This window comes from Panthera pardus, unplaced genomic scaffold (genome assembly GCF_024362965.1).
Source record: "Panthera pardus isolate Hobbes unplaced genomic scaffold, ASM2436296v1 HiC_scaffold_20, whole genome shotgun sequence".
NCBI lineage: Eukaryota > Metazoa > Chordata > Mammalia > Carnivora > Felidae > Panthera > Panthera pardus.
The window spans coordinates 69,262,655-69,280,102 of record NW_026526766.1 but is presented as its reverse complement, the minus strand read 5'-3'; the positions used below and the strand labels follow the sequence as shown (position 1 = coordinate 69,280,102).

The following is a 17,448-nucleotide window of genomic DNA, read 5'->3' as shown; positions in this document are numbered from 1 at the left end:
TGATTTTGGACAAGCTGTCTGACTTCCAAAGGTTCAGGTTCCTCCTCTGAGGTATCATCTGGTCTCCATACCTCACAGGGTTGTTGTGAGGATCCCATGAGATAATGTCTGTGAAAGGCCTTCCTATTATTGTCATGGCCTATTCTATCTTGTGTGTTAATTTTGTTGCTTTCAGAGTCTTAGTCCCCCAAGAGTCTGCCCCAAAGGATCATTCCACTCGGCCTCCTAAAATATCACTTTGCTCCTCTCTTCACCACAAGTAACCCAAGCTCTTGGATTCTCACATTGGAGAGGATGACTGAAAGAACCTAATGAAGCACAGGACGAGCTTTTCTGGTGAACCGGAGATGAATCTCTCTCCCCTCTTTCCTGTATCCCTCTTCCTAGGATGACTTATGCAGTGACAGGGCCCAGTGCAGCCTGGGATTGATACTGGCTCAGAAACCTATAGGGAATATAGGGAATATAGTCTGTGGACTCTCCAGAGGAATATTTCCCTCTGTTGCCTCTTTGCCCGAGTACCTTTTTGGAGCCTATCTCCCCTCAGTGAACTCTTACCATCTTTTCCCCCTCCTTGTGTCCTATTTTCTCAAAACTCCTACTTATCACTTATTTTACCACCACCACTGGCTTTCTTTTTGTGAAAATTTGCGTGGAACAGCTAATTTTCACAATGCTAATTTTCTGAGCATTGTTTTGTTTAGGAACCCATACTTCCTTTCTATGTATGACATGACAGGGAATTTTAGAATTCTAGTTGTTTGACCTGTTAACAATATTGTCCATCCCTAGATCCCTTCTTGGTTGAGTCTTATCACCTAGGAAATCATTTGATTAATTCCATGATACTTCTAGCAAAGGAAGTCGGATGGCACCGAAGGAAAGTAAGTACAAACCCAACAGACAGTGTAATTAATTGCATGTTGTAGCCGGGCACTGGACTCTTACCGAGGAGTGACTAAGGTAAAAAAACAAACAAAGAGTATTAAAGATAAAGACCTTGGAGGTATCCTGGTTAACAGACAAGAAGTGTTAACAACTGAAACCTTAACTTTGCAGAGAGGAAAGAACAAAGGAAAAGAGCAAAAGCACGTGCAGGTTAAAGCGCCGCAGCGGGTGGCTCTGGTGGTCTTGTCTGGTGGATCTTGAGGGAAGGTGGCACTTCCTGTGGTTACCAGTGCGGTCCCAATGGTCTTGGGTGGGAGGTGCAACTTCCTGCTGTTATCTGTTCTGGAATGATTCCTCAGATTTCTCTGTGTGAGGTCTCAGGACAGCCTCCCAGGGATTTCGTGCGGCTTATGCCTTTTGACTTGGGAGGCATGGGTTCCCTGTTGTGTTAGTTGTTAACAGTACCTAGTAAGGTCCTTCTCACGGAGGTTTGACTGCATTCTTTCTTTGAGATCTGACGTAGTAACTTAAAAAAGTAAGGAAATTTGTGTTATTACTCAAAAGAATGCTAGGACAGAGAGTTAATAGAATATTTTGGTGATTCAAAAGAAAACTCTTATCTAGGCACAAAATAACTGAGGTCATTTTATGGAAAGAAAACACGAATTTTATTCTTTTTGTGTATTGTCTATGTTATAATTTGCAGTAAGAGATTTAGAAGCCTTTTCTGTGAATAAATCAATTAACATTGAATATATCCTTGAAATTATCGTTTTGTCATTTATAGAATTAAAGTTTATTAATGTACCTCTGTATGTATATGTAGACATACATAAATATGTATGTATAATAAAGTTAACTTTAATCTTAAAATATAATTTATCTAAGGGGCACCTGGCTGGCTCAGTCAGTAGAGTGTGTGATTCTTGGTCTCAGGGTTGTGAGTTTGAGCCCCATGTTGGTTGTAAAGATTACTTTAAAAAAAATAAAATCTTTAAACATTTATACATTCTATTAATCTATAGTCCTTATATAATGTATGTGAATAAGGATAAATTAAAACTATTATATATATTACACATATATTTCAAAGCTTAGAAACTGTTCAGTTATCCAAATATTATATATCAAGTAATTCAACATTTTCTAAAGTCTTAACATTTTAATTAAGTATATGGAAATTATAATTTTAGTTAAAACATTAAATCCTTATGATTCATAGTATTGTACGAATTTTATAAGATCAGAACCCTTTAAAAGACATCTGTCCTATGATTTTACTTAAACACAATTTTATATTTTGTAATCTTGAAAAGTTTGCTTCAACCGTGATTCTTTTCTTGTCCCATAAAACCAACATACAAAATTTAGAAGGTTTAAATCTTGAAGTTTTAATCTTAGTTTTATATAAACTAGAATACTGTCTTAGCATTAATCTTATATAATAAAACCAGGGCAATAACTTTATATAATAAAACCAAGGCAAGGGCGCCTGGGTGGCTCAGTGAGTTAAGCATGCCACTCTTGATTTTGGCTGAGGTCATGATCTCAGAGTTGTGAGATCAAGCTGCGAGTTGGGATCCATGCTGAGCATGGAGCCTGATTGGGATTCTCACTCTCCCTCTCTCTCTGTCCCTTCCCTGCTCATGCTCTATCTCTCTCTCAAAATAAATAAACATTAAAAAAAAAACCCACAAGGCAATATAGGCATATATTGTCTCTAATCAATATGATTAACTCATTCTAATTTATCCAAAATTTATTTATGAGACAATTACAGGATACTTTAAAAAATACACTTTATAAACTTTGTATTCATGAAACAAAATTTGAGTAATCTTAAAGTCATAATTAGAAGCTCTTATATTAGGGGCACCTGGGTGGCTCAGTCGGTTGAGCATCTGACTTTGGTCCAGGTCATGATCTCACAGTTTGTGAGTTCGAGCCCTGCATCAGGCTCTGTGCTGACAGCTCGGATCCTGAAGCCTGTTTCGGACTCTGTGTCTCCCTCTCTCTCTGCCCCTCCCCAGCTCATGCTCACACTCTGTCTCTGTCAAAAATAAATAAACTTAAACAAAAATTTAAAAGCTCTTATATTGAAGCTAAGATCTCTCATAGCTATAGTATGAAGGCTACTATTCAAATACATTTGTCTACATTTTATAATGCAAAATAGTTTACTGACATTTTTATTTTCTTTATTCTTTGACATTTTTGACTATATAGTATGCAAAATAATGACCATGATTTTTTTTTTGTCTGAGCAATTGATCTTTAAAAATTCCCAAGTGGGGGAAAAACAGAGGGACAGACCAACAACAAAGTGAGTGGGGTGCCTGGGTGGCTCAGTTGGTTAAATGTTTGACTTCTGCTCAGGTCATGATCTTGTGGTTAGTGAGTTAGAGCCCTGCATTGGGCTCCCTGATGGCAGTGTGGAGCCTGCTTGGGATTTTTTCTCTCTTCTCTCTCTCTGCCCCTCCCCTGCTTCCTCTCTCTCTCTCTCTCTCTCTGATAAATAAATAAACTTTAAAAAAAAGTAAGAGGTAGCTTTAGACAAATATGAAATTATCAATGTAAAAGGTTATCTTTTTGGGGCGCCTGGGTGGCTCAGTCTGTTAAATGTTTGACTTCGGCTGAGGTCATGATCTCACGGTTCATGGGTTTGAGCCCTGCGTCGGGCTCTGTGCTGACTGCGCAGAGCCTGGAGCCTGCTTTGGATTCTGTGTCTCCCTCTCTCTCTCCTCCTCCCCCACTCACGCTCTGTCTCTCTCTCAAAAAATAAACAAATATTTTTTAAAAAGGTTATCTTTCCTCTGTAAGGAGAAGGGAGAAAGTTTAGATGCAGGAAAACCTGTTTCATATATACATAGACCCAAAAGAGAAAGTCATTATAGGTTTAAACAGTAACTCAAGCCCTTGACAATTTTATCAAGCCATACAATTAAAAGCCAGTGTTTATTAATCCCTACAGAATGGAAACAGAGGGGAAATCTACATTAATCACAGTGATCTCTCTCTTTTAGACCAGTTATACAATCTCCTGAGAGTTTCTGTTCCCTTTTTGCCTTAGGCATTTCTCAAATGAACATTCCTGTTCATGTCAAAGTTCCCCTAGTGGCCACTATAATTCTAATTTATCCTCGGTGAAGTTATGCCAGGTGCTAGCACAGACTTATTAGCAGACAAGCCCATGAGAGATTTTTTGACTGTTGTTCAGAGGTAAAATATCACTTGTGTTTTAAGTCCTCAGCCCTAAGGTTAGGCTGCTTCTACTTGCTGACCTGGGAAATCAGCAGCCACCTGGCTCTGTGTGGAGAGATCTTTCAAAGCCAATTTCTCATACCCAGAGAAGACTGGAGAAAGTTCTCATAGACAAACAGAAGCTGGTGGACAAACATAAGGCAGAAGATGGTGTTAAAAGTCAAACTTCACCAGGGGACACTCAGGTCTGACCAGAAACCAAAAATTCTAGCAGACAAATATTAAACTGGTTGTATCTTTGGTCCTTTGATATCGGAATCTAAATTCAGTGTAAAATCACACAATCAGAGACAAAGAGACCTTCAATGTCTTGAGATTCAAGGAGTCTCAGATATGCACATTAGTACTGAGTTAAGGAGGCCAAAGCTTAGTAGGGAGGGTATTGACCAAGTATCAAGAGAACCTTCAGGTGTCCTAATCAGGACACCAGGAACAAACTTATAGTTGACAAAGTCAGGTTTATTGGCTTGTTGCAACGAGGGAGGTCACATACCAGAGGAACCATGGCATGTGCCACCAAGAAAGGGAAAAATTATGATGCAGTCTTAAGGAGGGATGGCATTTAGGTGAAATTTATTTTTTTTAAACATTTATTTATTTTTGAGAGTGAGAGAGAGAGAGAGAGAGAGAGAAAATGAGTGGAAAGGGGCAGAGAGAGAAGAAGACACAGAATCCAAAGCAGGTTCCAGGCTCTGAGCTGTCAGAACAGAACCTGATGCGGGGCCCAAACTCACGAATTGTGAGATCATGACCTGAGTTGAAGTCAGACGCTTAACCGCCACCCATGCTCCCCTGAAATTGATATGAAACAGTATTTTGATAAGTTAAAGCGAAGGAGGGCTGTATGTAAAAGGGATAACATCAGGTCTGGATGGTGAAATGGGACACAAGGTCTCCTTTTCTTAGAAACTACAAATTAAGATAGATGTAGAATGTTATACCCCTGAACCCCTATCTTGAATCTGTACCTGGGTTGGATATCAAGGCAGTTGCTCTGTGTCAAAGTGAATTAGATCCTGTAGGCAACAGTAGGATGTTTTGTTCTTACTGAAATTATTTCAAAAATGAAGTTTCTGATAAACTATGATTTTAGAAAGCAAGATTTCTTAGTAACAAAGTAATAGTCATGCTACTGAGTGTCATTAGGACACTTTACAGCTGCAGTGTTTCCTTGGGAGAAATAGAATTTTCTGCTAATTTTGCAGCTGGCTTTATCTGTGTTCTGTGTCTGTTTTCCCAGCTTGATGAATGACATGGTGGATTTTCAGTGTCTCAGGCCAAACTAATTTTCACTTTCTCAACATGTAACTCAGTCTCTTGTTTTACCAGCCTGTAGAACTTGCCAGAAGGAAGCTGTGGTGGCATGGGACTTTTTCTGGAAGTGATTAATCTCTTCCCTTCTTTTCTGTTTCCCCGCTTCTTAAGATGGGCTGTGCAATTTTGGAGCCCCAGTGATGCCTGCGGTTGTTCCTGAAGGAGGAACCCACGGGGAACAGAATGAGAAAGCAAGTCTTGGGATGAGGTTTATAAAAGGTGTACAGCTTTCTCCACTATCCAAAACTAGTGTGTTCCTATGAAAACTTTCATAAGCCAAAGAAGAAAAAAATAGCATAAAGCAAACATTACCATTTCTAGAAATTATTTTGAATGTTCCCACCTTCCCCCCCCCCCAAAAAAAAAAAAAAAAACTTCTTAGGCTTTTCTGATACCTTAGGGCACATCTTGCTAAGGGAGGCACAGAATAAATTGAGATAGAGCACAGATGCTCACAGACATAGTTCAGAGCTCTGGTGGCTGGAGGCTGAGATGCTGAGTGTAGTTCCTGGGGAAGGACCTTGGTGGGGTCGCTCTCACTGCCACTGCTGCTGCTTGGGGTGCGACCTGCCTCTATAACTGCAACACAAATGCTGAATGCTATTTTCACTCTTCACCTTTTGATGGTAAAAGCAAAAATTCTCTTTGGAATTCTTTCGGGTAGTGAAAACAGGTAGCAATGTAGGTCTTTCATAAAAGCAAAGTGAGGGAAGTACATGTATCATGGGTATAGGATGTTCTAATAGGCAGGGGCAGTATGCCTTAGGGGCCCTTACCCTCTCCAGACCCTCTTGTTCCTATTCTGTGTCAGTAACTGCTGGGTCAAGACCTGAGCAGGGAGGGTTGGGAAGGCATCCGTGTGGAGGGTGACCTTCTGTTTTTAGCAGGCCTGTGAAAGATGCTGCTCTGTCAGTGTCCCCTTTGTTCCTTCGGCTCCTCTGCCTGAGTTGTCTTTAACTCTGGCCTCCACTCTTTTACCAGACCTTCCAGAAAATCCATTACCAGCCCTTCAGGCTGAGCCCATTCACTGTTTTTTTTTTAAACATTTTTTTTTTAATGTTTTATTTTTGAGAGACAGAGAGACAGCATGTGAGCAGGGGAGGGGCAGAGAGAGAGGGAGACACAGAATCCAAAGCAGGCTCCAGGCTCGGAGCTGGTGGCACAGAGCCTGATGTGGGGCTCGAACTCACAGAGCTGTGAGATCATGACCTGATCCAAAGTGAGACACCTAACCAACTGAGCCACCCAGGTGCCTCTGAGCCCATTCGCTTCTGACCCATTTATCAGCCTCCCTTCCCAGGACCCTACAGAATCCTGTCAACCCTTGCACCTCCCTAGCTCGTGTCTGACTCTGCTCCCACAGAGCCTGTTTCCTTCTCTCTGTGCTCTGCCCTTCACAGTGGGCCCCACTCCCTCATCCCTGCTTTCCCCCTATTACTGCCGCCAGAGGCTCTCCCAAATTCTCAATCCTCTCTTTTACCACTCCAATGATGGCTTTATCTCCTCTGCCTGGGAATCCTCCTTGCCTTAGTCTCACCTCATCTTTCACTATCCTTCCTTCATCCCCACAAACCAGTTTCCTCATTTTTTCCCCCAAGATCCCTCTGCTTCCATTTGACCCCAGGCTCTCTTATTCAGTCTCATCACTGGGCACCAGATCCCTTTTTGCCTCTGGAGCTACAATCATAACAGACTGTCTTCTACTCCCCTCATTTACCCTTCCTCCTATCCTCTGGAACACACAGAACTACTAGACCCTCTTACGCAACCAGATCCCACCTCTTCGTATGATGCTACCCTCTTTGTAAGGACCTCAGCTTCCCATTTCTCACCAATACCTCGTTCCATTCACTCCATGAATCCCACTGATTCATTTGCCTGTCAGCCCCCTCCACCAACTCTCTACCCCACCATTGCTGGACTCTGAGAGTGTTGGTTTTTGGCTTGATTTCAGTCTTACTGAGCACTGTCCCAGAGAGCTCATCTTCAGAAAACCCCCTTCTGTCTGGCCTCTTCTGTTGCAACAACCTCAAGCATTGATTGCTCGAAACACTTGCTCATTTCCACCTTCTGGTGGCAGGTGTCTGCTGAGGACTTGTTTCTCCCTACCTTCTCATACTGTGATTTCCAGCAGGAGTTTTTTTTCTCTTTGTCCATCAGGTTCTATCTCTGGGTAGATCCTGTAACCAGATATGTAGATGCAGGTAGACCTGCTTTCCTCAGCTCTACTGTCCAGAAGCTCCTGGAGGTACAAGTCACAAAGAGTACAGATTTCCAGATTTGGGAGGACAAAGAGGAGGGGGTCATTTCTTTAAAAACTTTTTTTTAATATTTATTTATTTTTGAGACAGAGAGAGAGACAGAGCATGAGCAGGGGAGGGCCAGAGAGAGAGGGAGACACAGAATCCAAAGCAGGCTTCAGGCTCTAAGCTGTCAGCACAGAGCCCAACGCAGGGCTCGAACCCACGAGCTGTGAGATCATGACCAGAGCCGAGGTCAGATGCTTAACCGGCTGAGCCACCCAGGCACCCCTTTCTTAAGGAGGGGATCATTTCTAAAACAACAGAGGACACATTACCAACTCCATTGTTCTGTGATTCCCTTAGTGTCACTTGCTGTTCCATAGCCCTCTGACCCTTCTGGATATGTGAAGGTGAACTAGAGAAATTGCATAGTCTGTAGGAACTTACAAATCCCCAAACCTTCAGAGACTCTGCAGCAGAAATGTAGCTAGTTCTTCTGAGGTCCTTACTCTGCACAGCAAGTTGGCTACTCTCCTGTCCTTTGACCATTGTCCCTCACCACTTTCTCTTATTTAGTCTCTAATGCCCTCCTCCTGCAACCCAAATGCAGATAACCAATCCCTAGACCTTTTCCCCCACCCTTGGAGGAAAGTTCTAGAGAGGAAGAACTTACTAAAGAAGGAGGGTACCTTCTCTAAGTTGAGTTTCCACTTTAGGAATATGATAATGGAGATAAATTTAGGAATGAATTGGAATTCTTTCAAGGATTAAACAGTTGAGGGAGATAGTCAAGGTCAAAGTATCCCCAGCTCTGGAGCAGCCTGGGTCAGCAGAAGCCCTGTGTCTATAAGCTTCAGGCCCCAAGGAAAAGCCAGAAAAAGAATGTAGCCCCAAAGGATGAGAGGGCCCTTAGGATATCCAAAACATACATGCATCAAAGAAAGGAGGTAGGACTTGGGGACATACCAATCCAAGCAGTCACCCTCCCAGCCCAGGGACTTAGGTGACACCCTAATGAACAAGACCCATAGTTTTTGCCCCAGCTGGAATAAAGTACAAAACATCACTTGGGAACAAAGGACGAGATGCTGTTTCAGCGGCTTTGTCCTGGGACACAGGCTAAGGGCAAGTAGGTTGCTTCCCAAAACTCCATCACCTGTGCGTTGTCCATATCCAAATTGAAACCAGAGGGGTCTGGGTAAAGTATCACAGTCATTGTTACAAGCATTTGGGACACGTCAGTGAGAAAGACAAAACTCCCTGCCCTTGTCGAGTTTACATCATTGGTTCTTGAGTCTCCTTCCCCTCAAACTGCTCAAAACTCTATCAGACCTCCTTCATTTTCCTCAAGCCTCCTCCTCAACACCTCCTCAACACATTTTGCTGTGTGGCCTGCTCCTGAAAGGTACCGCAAGCCTTCCCATGGGAGGCTTTCGTCATCAGATCTTCTAAAGGATTGCATCCCACCCTCGTTTCCTCCTTCCTTACTGCTGTGTGAAGGAGGGATCCTTCCAGGAGGCCTTCCTTGACCCTCCCAAAGAAGGATGGGTGTCTTCACTTTCATCATCACAACTCTTGTTGCACTATGTTGCAACTCTGGGCGACCTTCCCTCTTCTCTGAGCTTCCCTGGGGGGCCTTCTCTCTCTCCCTCACTGCTGGCCTGTGTGTCACACCCAGGTAACGGTCAATAACCGTGAGGGAATTGACGACGGAGATTGGAGGAAGCCTCTGGGGGCGGGGCTGCATCCCGGGGCGGGGCCACGCCAGGGCGGGGCCACGTCAGGGGCGGGGCCGAAGTCTGGGGCGGGGCCGAAGTCTGGGGCGGGGCCCGCTTGGGGCTCTCTTCACGCTTTCAGGGGGTGGTCAGCCTGGCTTCCCTTCAGGATGTTGAGTCGGGAAGGAAAAGCTGGGGCTTCCCCCTCACGGACCGGGTTAGGATGGGGCCTTCCCGCTCTGCCTGCGGGGCTTCACCAGCAGTCCCTCACCTCAGCCCGCAGGGCATTACATTGGGGCCGCACGGGCCCGGGTCGGCCTACGAAGGCCCGGAGAGGCCTCAAGAGGCCCTGAGCGCCTGCCGCCCTCTCTGCGGGAGCTCCGCGCAGGTCACCTCCATCAGCCTCACTGACTGCTGCCTGTTGAGGCCGCACTGCCCTGGCTGCCCGGCAGGTCCCTGGGCCCAGGTTCCAGTGTCATGGTCCCAGGGGCTGGAGCGCTATGCACACCCGCCTAGTGAGGCCGCCGCAGGGGTGGAAGAAGTGGAAGGAGCCGCAGAGCCTTGTTCAACGCCGGGTTCCGGCTGGCCCACAGCTGCCTTGTTCAACGTCGGGTTCCGGCTGGCCCACAGCTGGTGCTGCAGCTGCCGCGGGGGCTTGGCGAGGCCAGCGTCTCACGCTCCCCCACGACCAGTATCCACCGAGGGTGCCCGGCCAGCGCTGGAAACTGTTTTCTGGAAAGCTGCCAGGAAGGCCCGGGCGCCTCTAGCAAGGCCGGGCGATGGCTCGAGAGAGCGCCGAGGGGAAGGCCCTCAGCGCAACCTGACGGTGGAGGCACGAGGTCACCCCTGAGTGGCAGAGACGGAAGCCCGTGCAGACTCCGGAGTCCCAGGTCCTACCGCGCGGCGCAGGCCTCCAGCACAGCGCGTGGAGTTGCTTCCACGACTCAGGTAGGCTTCTACTCCAGCCTTGCTTTGGTGGGGGGGGCTCTCAGCGTCGGGGTCTCCGGGTGTGATGGTCGTCGCCAGAGATGGGAGTAAACGCTGCGTTTCTTCTTTTGGACAGGTTTTCTTGAATGAGTGTTATCTAGCAAGTTTACAAGATACGGATTACCCCGTAATAGTCGTGCTCATAGGCTCGACCCCAAACATTTAATGCTAACACGTGTTGCATTTCTTTCCAGACTTTGCTATGCCTATTTTCAGTGTTTAAATAATATACATACGTATATTATTTGTGAAAGGTGGGAAAACATTTAACGTTTTATCGTAAGCAATTTCGGCATTGTTATGTAATGTTCGTAAACATCATTTTAAATATGTTCCATATTAGCTCAGCCTATTTTTTCTTTGATACTCAGGTTTGTTCTAAGTTTTTGATATTATACATTTTGTGCATAATTGCACTTGGTTCTGAACTGTTATTCCAAAAAATCACAAAGCTTTTCCAGAAGTTATGATTTTTTCTTTCTTTTTTCTTTTCTTTTCTTTATTATTATTATTTTTTAATGTTTATGTATTTTTGAGAGGGAGAGAGCACAAGCTGGGGAGGGGCAGAGAGAGAGGGGAGACACAGAATCTGAAGCAGGCTCCAGGCTCTGAGCTGTCAGCACAGAGCCGGATGTGGGGATCAGATTGATGAACGGTGAGATCATGACCTGAGCCCGAGTCGGTTGCTCAACCAACTGAGCCACCCAGGCGCCCTGTGAATTTCAGATGATTTTCTAATCCAGGATTCTACCCTTGAGCCATTTCTCTTCTTTTCTTATGGTCTCCTTAGGTGAGATATCTACCCATCAAGTAAGTTATTTCAATGCTGACTTTTCCCTTTTGCTTCAAATTTATACATCCCGATGCCTGCTAAACATTCCCCACCTTGGTTTCCCACAGGTGCTCCAAACCTAAAATCCATAAATTTAGCTTATCATCTTCCTCTGCCATCACCGCCCTTGCTATCCTAGTCCCAGTATCAATTGGTAGCACCTGGTCACCACACCAGAAACAGGTGAGGCTTTCTATGCTCCACCTCCTTCATTCTTCCCACGTTTAGTCACCAATATTTAGCAACTATCTGCTAAATATTTCTCAGATTTTAATCTCCTTTCAGTTCTTACTCCCCCCCTGGTAGTTCAGACCTTCATCATCTGTCACCAAACTATGCAGTAGCCTCTTAGCTAATCTCTGTTTCTAACTTATCCTCTATTTGCTGATCTCTACTTTTTTAGCTTCTTTTGTTACTCTCTACTCTGCATTTTTTTACTCCGGTAATAAACGCCTGTTTTTTTCAGTGTTTCCACATCTTTACTCATTATGATTTTTCTACTTGGAGTGCCTTAGGCAGATAAATACTAGAATTCTCACTGTCTACTACAGTAGGTCATAGGCTTTATTATTTTTTTTAAGGAATTTGCCTATTTCATATAAGTTGTTGAATTTATTGTCATAGTTCATAATATTTTCTTATTTTTCTTTTAATGTTAGTAGATCTGGTGATGTTCCTTATTTCATTTTTGATATTGGTAATTGTGTCTTTTGTGATCAGCCTGACTAGAGGTTTATTGTCATTTTCTTTGCAGAGAAATAGCTTTTGGTTTCTTTGATTTTCTTATTTTTGTTTTTTATTTGATAGATTTCTGCTCATATTTTAATTATGTTCTTCCTTCTGTTTGCTTCCTTCTCTTTCCTTTTCCTATTTCTTCAGGTAATACTTATTAGATCACTAATTTGAGACCATTTTTCCCTTAATATAATTTTTTTTAAGTGAACATAACCTCAAGATTGTATTGTCTTTATAATAACGATCATTTAGCCTTTTCTCTTGTTATCTCTTCCTAGTTCAAAATGCCTGCAGTTCCTAATAGGCAGCTTTCTTTTAGATCCATAGCTGGGCTCAATGCATTCTAGCCTCAGTATAATCTTCTTTGTCGTGTTAACCTTTTTGTGGAAAATTGGCTTACTCTGCTTGCCACAGTCACTTTGCCTCCTGTCCTAGCACTGCTTCCCCTGGACACATGACAATCCTTGCCTTTCTTGTACTGTGTTATTTTGTTGGCATTTGCCACACTTCTTAGAGAAAGTCTGGTGGGTTTTAGGAATGTTTACCATGTTTGCATGGCTATTTTCATTATACATGTTTAATGTTACAAATCTCCTTCTATATTCTGATTTATCTGTAGCCCATAAATTTTGATACTTTGTATTTATTTTCAATTGAGATTGTTATTTAAATTTCTTTTTTTCAAAGTTTATTTTTGAGAGTGAGTGAGTGCAAGAATGCAAGTGTGGGAGCGGGGGAGGGGCAGAGAGAAACCAAGAAAGAGAGAATCCCAAGCAGGCTCCATGCTGTTAGTATATCAGTAAGGAGTCCTCCATGGAGCTTGAACCCATGAACCGTGAGATCATGACCTGAGCTGAAATCAACAGTTGGACACCGAACCGACTGAGCCATCTAGGCACCCCTATTTTTTAAATTTCTTACTTGGCTTTTTCTTTGAGTAATTTAGAAGTATGTTTTTAATTTTCAAATTTTGGGGATTTTTCCAAATACTTTTCTATTTTGATTTCTAATTTGATTCCATTATGGTGAGAACATACTTTGTATAATTTCAATATTTTAAACTTGAGGTTTGTTTTATGAACAGTGTATGTTCTATCTTGGTGACTGTTTCATGTGTACTTGGAAAGAATATGTATTCTGCTATTTGTTGGCTAGAGTTCTCAATAAACATTAGGTCAAGTTAGTTTATAGTGTTTTTCATGTCTTCTGTGTCCTTCCTAATTTTTTTTCACTTCCTTTATTACTGAGGGAGCATTGTTGAAGTGTCCAACTCTAGTCATGGAGTTATTTGTGTCTCCTCTGGGCTCCGTCAATTTTTGCTTAATGTCAGCTGAAGCTCCACTGTTAGATATAATACAGTTAGGATTCTTACGTCTTGCTGGTGAATTGTATCCTTTATTATTATCTAATGACTCTCTATATGTGGTAATACTCCTGTTCTGAAGTGCACTTTGTCTGATCTTTACAAAGGCACCCCAGCTTTCTTTGCATTAGTGTTTGCATGGTATATCTTTTTGCTTCTTTTAAACTTTTAACCTAGTTATGTCTTCATCTTGAAGGTAAATTTCTTGTACACCACGTATCATGGTGTCTTGCTTTTTTATCCAATCTTACAATCTCTGTCTTTTAATTGCGGTGCATAGGCCATTTAACATTGCTATTATTGATATGGTTTTATTTATGTATTTATTTTTTATTAAAAAATTTTAAGCTTATTTATTTTGTGAGAGGGGGAGGGGTAGAGAGAGGGGTAGAGAGAGAGAAAGAGAGAGAGAGAGAGAGAGAGAGAGAGAGAGAGAGAGAGAGAATCCCAAGCAGGCTCCACACTTGGAGCCCCACGTGGTGCTCTAACTCAAGAACCATGAGATCGTGACCTGAGCTGAATCAAGAGTTGACGCTTAACTGATGGAGCCACCCAGGCTCCCGATATGGTTATATTTAAATCTACAGGATTTAAATCCTGTCAGCTGTTTACTCTTTGTTCTGTTTGTTCTTTGTTCCTTTCTCCTCCTTTGCCAACTTGCTTTTGGATTATTTATGATTCTGTTTTCTCTTAACTCTTGTCTTGTTAAACCTCTTTTAATTTTTTTTTACAGTGCATATCATAAGATTTAAAATATTCATCTTTAATTTACACATTTTAAAATATTCATCTTCAAAAAATACTCATCTTCAAATAATATTATACCACTTCATGTATAGTGTAAGAACCTTACAACAAGATATTTTTTCCTTTACCCCATCCTTTGTGCTATTATCATATACCTAGGGGCTGTATTATTTCAAATTATTTTAAATTTCTTAAGTAATATAAGATTTTTTGAGTAAAAATATTAAAACATTTCAGTCTGAAGTCCCCTTGACCATCCCTTCCTTGGAGGTGAACAGTGTTATCAGTTTCTTATACATTGTTCTAAATCTTTTCTATGTCTGTACCGTGTGTGTGTGTGTGTGTGTGTGTGTTTGTTTAAATACATATATATACCCTTAGAATATGTACAGTTTTTTTGTTTTTTTGTTTTGTTTTTTTTACATATATCATACTGTCCATACCAGTCTATGGCTTCTTCTTTTATTCAACAGCATATCTTGTCTGTCTACTCATATTAGTACTCATAGATCTGCCTCATTCTTGAATTGCTACATAGTACTCTGTTAAATGAGTTGCTTACCATGTTATTTAAGTTGATGGACCTTTGTTCTCTATTCATAATATTGAACAAGCTTCCAGTGAGCATCCTTCTGTATTCCTTATTGTGGACATATGCAAGTTCTTCTCTAGAATACCTGTCAGGAAGGGGAAATACATTTTTCATAGAACCCTCTAGCCAGAAATAAAGGGGAGAGGGGAGCAGAAATTAGCAGCCCACTGGGGCTGGTGGGTGTGGTAGTAGGGGTGGTTGGTGTGTTTGGGTTATGAGAGAGGATTCAAAGCCTTGGAAAGTCTTTGGAAAATCTTAGGCAGTAATGGCATAATCTTCGGAACTCAGGGACATCTGAGGGGACATGGATTGGGTGTTTTTTTCATGGCTTGGGTATAAAGAATCCACTTTTTGGGTGCCTGGGTGGCTCAGTCAGTTAAGCGTCCAACTTCGGCTCAGGTCATGATCTTGCGGTCTGTGAGTTCAGGCCCCATGTCGGGCTCTGTGCTGACAGCTCAGAGCCTGGATCTCACCTCGGATTCTGTGTCTCCCTCTCTCTCTGTTCCTCCCCCACTTGCACTCTGTCTCGCAATCTCTCAAAAATAAATAATAAAAAAGTTTTAAGAATCCACTTTTTTTTTTCTAAATTGTGAATGGATAAGGGAATGGTGTGACTCACTTTGATGGTCTATCAGAGGGGTTAAATAACTTGCCCAAAGTCATATGGCTAGTAAAGGGCTTATTTTTTGGTTACCTCACAGCAGAATGAGGGACAGCCCAATGGGCTTGGGAAAGTAATTGAATACAGAGGTCATCTGGTTAGACACCTTCACTATTCACATGGGAAGAGAGGCCTTCAGAGAAGAAAGGTGACTTGTTCAAGGCCCATTATCAAGTCAGTGTTAAAGCCGGAGCTCCAGCCCTAAATGCTAACCTGTTTTGGCCTGGCTGTGGGAGGCAGAAGAGCAGAAACAGGAAGGAGGTAGCGTAGTCCAGCTAGGAAGTGGTGGTGGGGGACCGAGGAGACAGAGAAGCAGACAACATTGCCGCCTACTCCGCCCCCTGTAGCCCACTCTCTTCCTTTCTCCAGATTCCTGCGGACTTCTTTCTTCAGCAGCTTCAAAGGAGTCCAAAAAGGAAAACTAAACAATCCAAATTATAGGATAGAGAAAAAGACCCATTTCCATGTAAATGTTACCATTCTGCAGCAAAACAAACATAGTGGAAATAATGAGGCTTTGGTTTGAATCTGCGATGTGGAAGATGGGAATAAATAGTCTCTAAGCCAACAAGTGGAGCCGCAGTAATTCTCTCCTGGATGGTAGAGAGATGGGGGCTGGGCACATTACCCAAACACTGCTGTTTAAAGAGTGGTCTAGATCCCCTTGCAATAATCATTAATTTCAGGCAGCAAAACAAAATAAACAAAAAAACCAGCAACAACAAAAGGAGGCATGGGTCATTAAAACGAAAAAACTGGGCACTCAAAAGACTTCTCCCAGCTGGAAAGTTGTGGAAGAAGGATTTGAGACTGTCATCAGGCTTTTGCCTACTTATTACAGCAGAAGTCCTCAAACTGGCCTGTCTGCAAGCAGATTAAGGATGCTCTTGGAGAAGTACAGTATCTTGGGGTGCTATCTTCTGAGTACTTGGGAACAGAATATTCTTCCAGTTTAGAAATGCTCCATGGGAGTTTTCTTTAGAGCAATCTCTGTGCCTTGGGATGCCTGGGATGCCTTTTAAGAAGGCAAATTCCTGAACTACCCTAGCCCAACTCCAGTACTGACTATGGGGGTAGGCCCGGGAATGCTCATTTTAAACATTGTCCAGGTGATTCTTGTGCCTGTCTGCCGATGTTTGGCCCAGGATGGGCTTGTCAATCCTTTTGCAGTGATAAAAGAACGGTCTTTTTGAAAACCTGCATCAATTATGTTGAGCCCTATCAATTTGCTATGTATTTTCTTGTAAGTCAAAAAATAGTCAAATATTGGTAACTTCATATGGTCCAACCTAGTATCTTTGTTTTCTTTAAATTTCTACTGAGCACTAGAAAATGAGTTATCTAGATTTTTGATTGGAGACACTCAGGGTGAAGGGAATTTTCCAGGGTGTGAGTATTAACTGGTAAATGACCTAGGGCAGAGGTTTCCATGCTTGGCAAGTTTGGAAACCATTTGAGGGGGCACCTTAGAATTCCCATTTCTCTTTGGAGGCATGAAGTTCAGGCATCTATTTTATGAGGTAGCAGGTCCTCAGGTTTTGAAGGTTACAATGTTATTTCTGTTTCTGACCTAATCCCCTTTCCAGGATCTCTACAAACACAATGGGAGGAGTTTCTCCCCATATTGAAGGAAAAAAAAAAAAGGATTTAAGATGTTAAACTTCCTCTGGAATAATGCAAGGACAAACCCATCAATCAATCAGAACAAAACTCCCAGTGGTGAATTGATAGGGCCGGGATCTCAGACATAGCAGGCAACTGGGAGAATTAGGCTTTGGACTTAAGTTTTGAGGAAACAACCTGGTTCTGTAAAAAGAGTATGAATTAAATAAAACTTTGATCCTGAATGAGGATCACCATTTATGAGTCATGCGGTCCTTGTCAAATCAAGTCACCTTCTGGAGCTGTCTGCATTTCTAGAACCAGGAGGGTGATTTACAGAGCTGGTGGGGCTGGCAGTGCTGCTCTTTGGGTTGGGGGGGGGGGGGGGTGTAAAACACTCAGAGCAGTGCACACCCATAGGAGTTTCTTAGTAGTGGTTATGATTAGTGACTTCCAGGCTGAAGTGTTTTCATAAATGCGCAGCAACATTTCAGGTAAGAAAAGAAGT

At 42.7% G+C, this 17,448-nt stretch overlaps 1 long non-coding RNA gene across 1 annotated transcript; it reads right to left on the bottom strand.

The window, feature by feature from the left end:
* Nucleotides 1-902: 902 nt before the first annotated feature.
* Nucleotides 903-7,756, bottom strand: LOC109270008 (uncharacterized). The gene is made up of 2 exons (XR_002081372.2): nucleotides 7,573-7,756; nucleotides 903-1,414 (listed from the first exon to the last, which is right to left on the bottom strand). It is a non-coding gene; the product is annotated as an uncharacterized LOC109270008 (long non-coding RNA).
* Nucleotides 7,757-17,448: the final 9,692 nt, after the last annotated feature.